The sequence below is a fragment of the Oncorhynchus mykiss genome, chromosome 2 (genome assembly GCF_013265735.2).
Source record: "Oncorhynchus mykiss isolate Arlee chromosome 2, USDA_OmykA_1.1, whole genome shotgun sequence".
NCBI lineage: Eukaryota > Metazoa > Chordata > Actinopteri > Salmoniformes > Salmonidae > Oncorhynchus > Oncorhynchus mykiss.
In genome coordinates, this window is record NC_048566.1 from 71,432,169 (window position 1) to 71,444,251 (window position 12,083).

The following is a 12,083-nucleotide window of genomic DNA, read 5'->3' on the forward strand; positions in this document are numbered from 1 at the left end:
TGGGAGGGGTGAAGTCAGACTACACATAGTCAGACACCTGTCTGTTTGTATTGAAACTAGGGATGCTTTTATACATTATCACTTCATTTATGTTAGAATCATGAACGTAAAATTAATTTGACAACAATATATTATGAATCGATGAGCTGACAGAAGCGGATAACCAAAACTTGTAAAATGTGATATAGCAAAATGGCAATTAAACACATATGTTGAAAGCTAAATTAATTAATTAAATGAAACACAAATTAATATCAGTTTTAGATGGCAGATGCGGTGACACGAAAACTATTATTATTATTATTTTTAGGCTATAATTATTATTACAGCAATGATACCGGTAACAATTGCAATTATTGGTAGGCCAATTATTGCTGTTTTAATATTATGACTATTATTATTTTTGTTGCGGTTGACAAAACACTAACTGTTGTTATTGAACAGGGGAAGGAGAGGATTGCTTTCAAATGGGCGCATTTCAATTGACAGATATACCTTCTCTGATAGTAGGATCTCATCCTCATATGTCTACAAATGTACTTCCATTAACACACAGAGAGAAAGACAGGGAGGGAGGGGGAGAAAAGGGGGAAAGAGTGTGATGTGACATGACCTCTACAGAGAGAGAGAGAGAGAGAGAGAGAGAGAGAGAGGGAGAAAGAGAGAGAGACTAGATGGTTGTAGATATGCAGTTTTTGTTCCTAAAACTGTGAAGTTTACGTTTTCATATGGCCTTAATTGCCCTTCACGCTTCCATATATAAACCGTTACTTTTGTAGATCAGCCGGGTTAGGCCTATAGAGTCATGTCTGGACAACGAAAGTTGTAAAGAAATACAACTAGTGGGCCAACATTCTATGTGATGTTTTGTGAGTTGAAAAGTAAGCTACTAAAATCTTTGTCCTATCCTTTTTCACATTCTCTGGATAAATATAGGCCCTATGTCTATGAAGAATCAATGATAGAGTTACAAAAAGCATTTTCTTTATCTGTGCTGGTGCACTTCTTGGGGAAAATGCTCTCCTCAAGACAGAATCTCAAGCATAGGGGCACGGGAAGCCACTATACGCAATAGCGCACCTACATCGATTAGGACGAGACTCGAGGATGACGCTGACTCGCCACACTAAATAGTTACTGATCACACACAAATTGCAGGATCTTTAACGATTTGTCATGCTCATAGCACGGAAAAGCGGTAAATCACTTTATTATTGTTTGTAAAACAATGCGCGCACAGATGAGCGCAGTTCGATAGAGAGTGAATGGCCGAGTCAGTGGTTGAGATTCATGGTCGTCCTTTAAAAAACCTTTCACTCGTGTTACAACTAACAAATGAAAAACAGTACACCTTTTGTTCAACTAAAATCATGTGGAGTCAATGAATTGACGGACATTTTGAAAAATGTGTTGCCTACAGCCCTACTTGTTGACGGAGCTGCACTCAAACACAACAGTATATGCATTACCTCCCAACTTAACTATATTTTATAGAAAAGGGGAATCTATTCTGAATAATAATGTAGGCTTTAAGGAGTCGGCAATACTGGAATAGTGGGATCAGGCGGGGGCAGGTTAGCCTCCGTGCATTGGGGAGAGGCAGCAAGACAAGGATGAAAGTTCACTTTAATCTTATCTTTGCCTTCAGCAAGTCCTTCAGAGGGATACTGACCTGAAGGTCTCTTAGATCCCAGCCTGATTAACCCCTCCAGACCCGACTGGGTGCAAAGGTTAACCCGGCTAATCAAGTTGAAGAGGCTGATTGAATTAGATGACAAGGAGTCAAGGGGGAAACAACTGTCCTCCCCCAAAAAAGTCAGAGGCCAACCACTGGCAACACTTTAGTCTGTGTGAATCTCACTCTATAACCTATAGGCCTATCAGGAATCCCAAAATGGGAATAATCAAATGTCTAGTTGAATCTACACAACAATTATGCTAGTGTTGAAGTATTTACTTGTAAGTTATTAATAGTATAGTCATAGCTCTGTATTACAGAAACAAGTCATATTTTTTTGTAGATAGTGGAGTTATGTTCTCTTCACCTAATTTCTGAGCATACTAGCTCCTAGTGTCATTTTTAATGAAAATAGGCAAGTCAGTTATGAACAAATTCATATTTACAATGTATTGGTGTACAATACAATCCCAATTGTACACCGCCCTATGTTGCCGGTTGTGATACAGCCTGGATTTGAACCAGGGTATCTGCTGTGATGCCTCTAGCACTGAAATGTAGTGCCTTAGACCACTGCACCACTCGGGAGCCCTGTGTTCTAATGTAATTTGTCCTGGGATATAACTTGTATTTTTCCCTCGGCCCTCATTTCCTTCCAACAGAATTGACATTGATTCAATGGCTCTCTTCAGTGAAGCAGTTTGACAGGTGGACAGACAGCCCTCACAAATGAGCTCTAATAATCTGTGACAGGATAGGAGCTCTAGTGGCCCTGCCCTTTATTGGTCTTTCTTCTTGAGTGGCATGTCAACTGTCCTTAAAAACAAACATGTACATTTCTCAACTTTCTCTTAAAAACATAGTCATGCAGTGTCACATATGATTCAAATTCCACTATGATAAAGTTTATAATGGACCATTCAAGTGGGGACGTTAAGGTCAAATTCATGCTTCTCAGACTCATTTTCAGACTATTAACTTTGTAGATAAATTAGTACATGAAAACATGAAACATGAAGTCCTGATGCTTTTGTTATACGCAGAGTGCAGCATGAGAGCACATTGTTCTGTGAAGAACGGCTCTGCCTCCGTCTCCATAATTCCCAAAGCAGCAGAGTTGTCTTAATGCTGAAGGTAATGTTGTTGAACAAATTACAACATATTTGGGCATCAAGCCAGACTTCTTTGCGGATAAAAACATGATTTTATTTAATTTGGTTGTAACTGTATTATAGGCTTTTGAATAGTTACAAAGATTAGAGGAATTACTTTCAGGGATTCTTAGTGTGACTTTTACATATATACTGTAGAACTTGATGCTACTGTATTACTTTAAGGTAAACTTAGTCAATAGTATCAAACTATTATAATCTATACAAATAAGGTTGTAGTGTCTCATAATGCTATGTGACTTAAATTATTAATTGAAATGTTGCACTTATTTATTATGCATACGTGAGATACACAATCTACTTGCAGTGTCATTATATTTGTCCGGGTATCTACCATTTGTAAATGTTTTTCTAAGCATGATTACACATTATCATTTTGATTACATTGATTATGAACATGAGCACTTTGTTAAGGCATCTTGTGTGTGTAGCAATGTCATATCTACACCAACATCTTAAACATGACTGATCTTATGAATTCAGCATTAAAGCAATGTTTACTGCACCTCATAAATAGTTTGTTCTTGAATATTAATTGTTTAATAGTCAGCAGATTATTTGTCCATCTTTAATAAAACAAACCAGATTAAAGTATAATCTTCTGTTGCTTTTAGGTGAAAGAGGAGATTGTGGGTAAAACGCATGCCTAAATGGCAAAGAACTGGGCAAAATGAAAGGTAAATAACATAGCAGGCTACATGGGCCCCTGAAAGACCGCATTCGTTGACGTTGTAAGAAATCAGAACACGTAGTGGCTTAACATTACATTTGAGGAATGGTTAAATCTCATTTGGGGTAAGGGAGTGTAATTGGAAATAAAAATACAGTTGCAGTATATATTAAAATGAATGGGCAAAATGTCAACCACTTGGTGTGTTAACCATCACCAGCACACACACATAGTTTCCTCTTCGTATGTGATGTTTTGTAAAACATATTCTTCTTCAATGAACAAGTACTGTATATCACTAATGATTGACTCTGAAGTAATAAATTATCATGTTTAAAGAACTGCTCAATAAGCTGTGTGTAGAGTACAGTATATGTGTATGGGTGGAGGTGGGGGTGGGGGTGGGGGGGGGGGCGTTCTGGGTGTTTATGGAGTTCATTCAGCAGTGTAGACTACTCTCTTTGCTCTCTGTGTCTGTTTGCCCTGCGGGCCAATCTAAGAAGGCAGCAGTTTCAAGATAGCTCACAGAGTTCGATTTGCCAATGATGGATTACCGTGTCAATTTAAACAGCAATGGATTCATTTGTTTCAATGATCCCTCTTTAGGCGGATTGCCAGGGTGCTTTCTCTCCCATCCACTACATTTCCTATAAATGTTGGGTATAGTTGAAATCATGATGATTATGATGTATATAGCCAGGAAAAGAGTTAACCTGTTCAAGTGTTGTTATGGTCTTTGGGAGCCAACAACCAGCCATGCTCTTTTTCCATGCTACGACCATGATGCTATTACTGTGTAATAATAATATCTGAATTTTCTTTCTCTGACCAAATGAAAGCATCACATTTTTTGTTTCACCCAATGTACCCCCCCCCCCTCCCCCCTCGGTGACTGGTGACCTCCAGTTGACAGATCTGCTCCTGGCTTTCCTGAGAGTCAGACTGCTGAGACATGGTAGGGATGTGGCCACCTATTGAAATGTGATGGTGAAGATTAAAAGGATTTGTCGGGAAAAGTGTGCTTTGGTGTACATTCACTTTATGCCAAAAGAGATTGATTACAGTCATTGTTTTATTTGAAGGCCCAATGTGGCCATTGACTAAACTATTGACTCAACTTTTGACTAAACTAAACTAAATTCTGAAAATCATGTTAATTGATGAACTGAATGATTCTAGATGACCTGGTGTAAATAGCGTACACTTGATGACCTTTTGCAAAACTATATCACAGATAATAGATTAAGATGTAAAGATTTGTAAAACCATTAGAAATTGCTTTATTGCAGATCTTATGTTGTCATGTTTTAACATAATTTATAGATTTACACCAATACTAATGAATAATACTATCTTTAAATTGTGGATCACAAATTTTAAGACATTAATAAAATCTACAAAGCAACTTACTTCAGCTGTATTTGTCTCGTAATGTTGAATTGATACACAATTATTCTCATTCTCATGTCTGTCGTGAAGGCCAGATGGAATTGGCGACATTAACAAACAATGAAAAATGCCTTCTTTTGTCATGACTTGCACAATTTATGTTTATCTTTAACATGAAACAATAGTGTAAAATTCTTTAAAAAATGGTTTGTACAAGCTTTCAATATCTATTTATTACACAGCTGAAACTGACATTTTTATAGCATACATTGCAAGGTTCTATTTGGAGGCAAATGTGAGAACATACAGAAAATACAATGTTTTCGCTGCCTTCACCGTCTGAGTCTGGACTTAATCATGGGCCATTGGACTAAACTCAAGTTATTAGGAAATATAAATATTTTCTGAAGTAATCAAAGAGTGAGGGAAGGAGAGAGATTGATTTGGCGTGTGGATTGTACTCTAATTGGAAGCAGGTTGTTTTCTATTGAGGACCGCTTGGAAACATGGACTGAGGTTTGATTCGTCCTGTCCCTGGGCAGTCTTTCAGCAGGTTGTAATTGTATATACCTGTCTGCCTTTTACCTTTTTCCTAACCAAAAGTCCACTCTAGTGAGTTTGATCTTTTTTTAAATTTTCGCCTAAAATTACATACCCAAATCTAACTGCCTGTAGCTCAGGCCTTGAAGCAAGGATATGCATTTTCTTGGTACCATTTGAAAGGAAACTCTTTGAAGTTTGTGGAAATGTGAAAGGAATGTAGGAGAATATAACACATTAGATCTGGTAAAAGATAATACATTTTTTTTGGTACCATAATCTTTTAAATGCAAGAGAAAGGTCATAATGTATTATTCCAGCCCAGTTGCAATTTAGATATTGGCCACTAGATGGCAGCAGTGTATGTGCAAAGCTTTGGACTGATCCAAAGAACCATTGCATTTCTGTTCAAAATTGTGTGTCAGGACTGCCCAAATGTGCCTAATTTGTTTATTAATAACTTTTCATGTTCAAAACTGTGCACTCTCCTCAAACAATATAATGGTATTATTTCACTGTAATAGCTACTGTAAATTGGACAGTGCAGTTAGATTAACAAGAATTTAAGCTTTCTGCCAATGACATATATGTCTATGTCCTGGGAAATGTTCTTGTTACTTATAACCTCATTCTAATCGCATTAGCCTATGTTAGCTCAACCGTCCCGCAGGGTCTAAGTTTTAAACTGTAGACTTCTTTTCAGAATCTGAAAATATTAATACAATACATTATTGTATCAATGGGCTTTTGAGGTAACTGGTATTGCATGTAAATAAACCTAACATTTCAGTCATGACACTATAAAATGCTCCCTTTCACCCTTTGACACTTTCCTTACAGAAGAAGACCATCCTGCTGACTCAGGATCCACCTCAACACAGAGGTCCCTCTTTGGCCTTCAGCTCATCAATTCAATTAATATGTTCATTTCAATAAAGCCAAAATGGAAAATTATCCATTTAAAAGTAAGGCACTTTCCATTGAAACAAGGGAAACCCCACATTTGTGTGGTTGAGCCATGAATCATCATATGGCATGTGTGGCGATTGCATTTAGAGAGTGATCAGAGACAGTACCAAAGACTGGAAACATCCCATACTCGGCACTAGATTTAATGAGTGCTGAGTTGTAGTATTTACAACAGTGCCAAAAAGGCTCAGCTATGTTCAGGAAGCATGTGAAGTGTCTGCAATAAAAAACATTGTCAAACAAGATTTGGGAACAATTACATAGACAGATAGTGTAATGTTTATATGATCCCTCCAAACCAGAGCAGCTGCAGTAACCAGACCAGCAACATAACCATGCCCCATGTGACTAGGTCTTTCATCTAGTTGAGAGGCCAGTAGTTTGTTAATTTTACATCAGTTCTCACAATTTATCATGCCTACACTGTGAAACATTTCAACAATTGTACTTACCTTGTGGCCAAACGTCTTGAACTTCAGATGAACAATTTGACATTGCTTGTCGTTGACTAGGGTAATCACTAGCTACCATGCAGGCAGCTTTGGCTATTATGTGTCATTGCTATTTTAGAAGTAACCACTGTAAGTTTCTCATTGCTAGGTATTTGAACTAACATTAACGATAGTTTGTGACATCCAACCTTTATGGGTGTGATGTGATATACTAAATACATTGGACATGAATGCGTATAATTTTGTATCCGGAACAAAACATTATTGTGATGGTATCAGCTGTGCATGCCAGAGAACTTTCCACAACACAGTTGTTGGCAAAAATGTGGGTTTTACACGTCATAATTATCACCTATAACAGTTGAAGTAGCAGAAATGTGGACAAATCTAGGATGAAGTTGAATATCAAAATAATTTACTGTACCAGGCATTGGAAAGGTAATATATTGTAAGTAACTAAAGGTATGTAAAGGTAAAGCTACAAAATAACAATATTTTAAACTGTCTAGCCACCCTTGAAACTCCCACACATCTTGTTCGAAATGGCAGCTCTATCAAGATAATCATCTGAATGAATCTGTTACACCACGACCTATCAGGCTTGTAATTATTCATTGAGACCCTTCAGGCTAAACCAAAGTAGTGAATGACCAGGAAGTCACCTTATTGTCTATACAACTCATCATATCAGGTCATATACTGGCTAATGCTTCAGGTCATATGCTTTTCTTGTTGTAACATTTGTTAACGTTAGCACCGCTGAGCACATGAGTAGCAGCAGATTGCATAGCTTTTGTCCAAACCATTTCCTTATTGTGCAAGAAATAATCCTTTATTCAATTTATGTCTGAGGAGGCTTTTTAAAACATATTTTCACAAGATCAGTAGACTGTTCAAGAGTGTTAACTAATACGGCCACTTGGCCCTCTATGGTCTAGATTTTCCTTCACGGATGAAACATTAGCAGAGCTCACTGCTGAGAAGGGTGTGGCTGTGGCTATATCCCTGGGAGAAGGGCACAGCTCCTGACAGAAAGGTAATGCTGTTGATACCCTCATGTCTAGGTCTCAGCACTACCAGACCATGGACCGCTTGCTCCCCATTTATCCCTCTGTCAATCATGTAAAATCAAACTGAAACTGCTGTGAGAAATGTCTCAATATATTTAATCCCTGACTGAAATTACAAGTCAGGTTGGTTTCTCTAATGAAATCTTACTCTACATAATGAACACAGTGGAAGTCAGCATTCTCACCATAGGTAAACATCCCAATGACCTTATTATACATTTTGACTTTGTCAGCTTCCTTTTTTAATGAACTTAGTGTCAATGACTAATGTAAACTAAGGGCATGAATAGGAATATCAACAGTACACAAATAGGATTCATTACAGGATTTGGGTCACACTGCTCATAGACTTAGGGCTCTATTCAATCCGCATCGCAGAAGTTCAGCTTTACAGCGTGAATGAAATTTAAAGGCAATGTTCCCGCCTCAGCGGAGACTGCTTTCACAGTAAACACTGCATCAATCAGAAATTACCTTTACATTTCTATTGCGGAATCTGTAGTGCTTCAGCCTTACATATTCAATAGAGCCCTTAGGCTGTTACTTGTTCAAAATGTACAAATCAGGTCACGCTTGAAAAATGTCTTTAAACAAAGAGAAATGCTGAACTTTGTCAAGCACCATGTGTAGGCTACAATACCCATTCTGACATAGCAGTTGTATTCTGCAATTGCGTAAATTATGTTGACCTGTAGATGAACAAAGAGATATGAAAAAACTTTGTACAGAATTCCTGTGCAATGAGTCACCTTCTCTCATGTAATTGTTTCCATATTAGACCCCACTCACCCCTTCTTGCAAGCACATCCCTTCCAAAGGAATACTTGTGTTATGATTTGTTTACAATCACTCTATCCAATTCCACCTGCTGACAAGAGGTACCTCAGGGTACAGTGTTGTTACCCTTACTATTTGTTTACCCACAGCAGAACTCAGACACATTCTGGATATGAACAAATAGGTGTTTTCCATATATACAGCTATAGTTACAGAGTGATCGCTAGAAATAGACAGCAATTTCAGATTCTGAAAAGGTCCCGAGAACAATTATATATGCCTTCCTCTGTGCTCACCAAAAAAAAAGAAAAACGACTGCCCAGCACTAGGAATTAACTCTTGATGCTCAGAGCTGGAGCTTAATTGCAGTTCACATAGATAACCAAAAAACACAGATGGCGATTTCCAGAAGTTAAAAAAAAGTTCAGAGATCATTGATATATGCCACCTTCTGCGCTCACCCAAGAAATTAAAAATGATTGCCCAGCATTAGAAGCGAATTTGTGATGCTCGGAGGAGAAGCCTGCTGCTTAAACCACTGCGCTACGCAATTCACAAAGCTCAGCAAGCCACGGGAATACTGAGAATACGGATTATACCTGATGGTAATAGCGCGTCATTTTATATTATTTGGTTTTAAGCCTTCCCCAAACCATAGCCCTGACCTTAACCACTCGGTATTAATACCTAAACTTCACCCTTTGAGTTGTTTCTGTTTCGATCCTGTAACGCGCAAAAATAGATGTTCATACATATTACGTTGAATTTAAAAGGGAAACTAGAAGATCTTGTTGAGAGTTAGGTCTGTATCTGGAGGGGATAATCTTATTTGTGGTCTCACTGAGTCATTCCTCTTTGTTGTAATGACTAAGGTGTTGGATTGACAATCTCAGAGACCCAGGTTCAAGTCCCAGTAGGGCTACCACTGAATTAGCTATATTGTTGTCAGAAGTGGGTTGGCACTGCTGGGAGAGCCATTGGTACGGGAGCAAGAAACTTGTGCAAATTAAGCACAGGAAAGCACTTTCTGAAGGAAAGGCGTAGTGTAACAACCTTAGTACAACACCTACTGACTTTGTTAATTGTTGTACAAGATCTACCAACTTCGTCGGTTGTTGTACAATACAACACCTACCAACTTCGCCAATTGTTGTTTGACAATATTTTCCACATAATTGTAGAAACCACTCAGCACCTAGGAACAGGACAGCTCTTATAATAAAACTGTTATGTTTTGTTTGTGAGTCCTGTAACAAAAAAATATTCCAGGCCTCAGCATTACTTACACAAGGCTGTTAAAAAGGTCTTTGTCACTTTGGCACACTGCACCTACACAGTATTTGCCAGCAGCACCACCATCATCATAGGATCTACTTTCTTTCTTTCTTTCTTTCTTTCTTTCTTTCTTTCTTTCTTTCTTTCTTTCTTTCTTTCTTTCTTTCTTTCTGTTTCTTCAAGTTTGCATTGTTCATTGACTGTGCTGGTCATGAGCTTGTGTCAGCCAATGCAGGACAAAGCCCCCATAAACTATAACACCACTTCCTGTATGGCTCAAGGTGAAACAGTAGCATAAACTATCAGACACTTCATTATAATATCGGTTTACATATCCAGGACACTAAAAAGTAGGGGCCATTTCATCAAGCTAATTGCCTGTTTGTAAGAGGGAGCAAACTTTTTCACCATCAGTCTATTATGGAGCCTGTTTCTTAATCACAAATAGAGCCTTTGTATCCCAGAGGGACTTGCATTCTAATGTATAATTGAACCAAAGACCAAAGCTATCAATCTTTCACAGACACTTTAGTTATTTTTCTCCTCCTTGGTATAATTGTGGTGACATACAGTAACAACAAACACTGTGAAAAGGCTGCTTCCACAGATCTGTGGAAAGGATGGTATTCCTTGTTTATTATGTACAGTGCTTGCATTGTAGAGTGGAACCAGATACCCTATCAATAATAAAGATTAAGGTGTCCAGACCTCTGTATGACCAACTTTAAACTTTAAAAGGACAGGAACTTTGGCCTTTGGAATCCAAGAGCAGCAATCACTCATCTAAGGATCTCTAAGGGAGAGAGAATGTTCTCTTTTGCATGGTCAAAATTAAGTAATGGTGCTGTAATACATGTGGTACCGCAAAAAATATATATATATATATGTGATCGGGATTTTGGAGAAGCTTTACTATTCTGGTGTGCAGACCAGTGTCTGATGACATGAAAATAGCTGAGTTGACAACGTAGACCAACAAGACCTGTAACTGCCCCCAGGGATTATTAAAGTCTCCATCAGGGTGCAGGAGGGCCATGGTCACATTCCTCACTGCAGTGTCACCGCCCCTGCACAACGCCTATGGTCCCCTTGATGCCTTTAATGATGAGTCTTGCCGTTAATGAGTTAATGCAAAAACTCTCAATGTCATCGGTAAAGATAAGAGAGAAGAAAGCAGAGCATTGTACACATAATGACAGGCTCCCCGCCTGCCTCTGAGATGTCACGGGTCAGCCATGTTAAGAATGTGTGTGCCCAATCATCTAGTGATCTTTATCTAGCTAGCCTGTAGCTAAGCAAGACATGGGCCCAATCAGGGGTGCTGATGAATGAACAATGAGGCCCTTGAATTGTTCTGCCTGCCACATGACTGCTTCTATACTAACACATGATGACATTAACAATCAATATACCGATTACTGAACTTATGGAGGATCTCTTCAAGCCATTGTTTGTGCTACAAGTGTTTTGTACTCATGTACATAATGCAGATATGCTCTATTTGACCTGATCCACATGATCCTTCCAGGATCCAAACAAAGAGTAACCAAATTCTGTTTAATTTCATGGTGGGCCACAGATATTGCTATACAGACTTCTGTTTGAAAATCATCTGAAAAAGCACAAGGCCATTGCAGAGCTCACTCTGTAGTTTATGTTTCCTCTCTGGCCCTAACAGTTGTTTGTTTTTGTTTTGGAGGAGCGAGGGAGCCTCATTTTGGAGGACCGAGGGAGTATCTTTGCAGGTGCAAATTCAAAGAAGTGCAACAGGTGAAAAGATTGGCATATTATCGAGCAATGTTTATGTTCGGGTTTTGTATCAGTAGTGATTGTGTTTGTTGCGCAACCACAGGGGAAACTACAGAGTTCTCCTTAGATGGGTCCTGATGAATGATGGTGTACAAAATTACAAATTAGGATCTTAGATGGCTTTTCGTGGCGTAATGAGATGGAATTTTAAAGGTTAAGGGGATGAATTTCAGCTGTCACAAACATCATAAAACCTGACAAATTGTATTATAACAGTCAGTGAATTCCACACTGCACTGCCGTTTTCTTCTCTTCAAGCACTCACTGACATAGACTGTCTCA

General features: G+C 38.4%; 1 long non-coding RNA gene across 2 annotated transcripts; it reads left to right on the forward strand.

The window, feature by feature from the left end:
* The first annotated feature begins 169 nt into the window (after positions 1–169).
* LOC110495497 lies at positions 170–10,595 on the forward strand. 2 transcript variants are annotated; one of them, XR_002469432.2, is made up of 4 exons: positions 170–2,812; positions 3,465–3,527; positions 4,427–4,475; positions 6,290–10,595. It is a non-coding gene; the product is annotated as an uncharacterized LOC110495497 (long non-coding RNA). The 2 variants fall into 2 exon arrangements; XR_002469431.2 differs by having other exon boundaries at positions 170–3,527.
* The last annotated feature ends 1,488 nt before the right edge of the window (positions 10,596–12,083 follow it).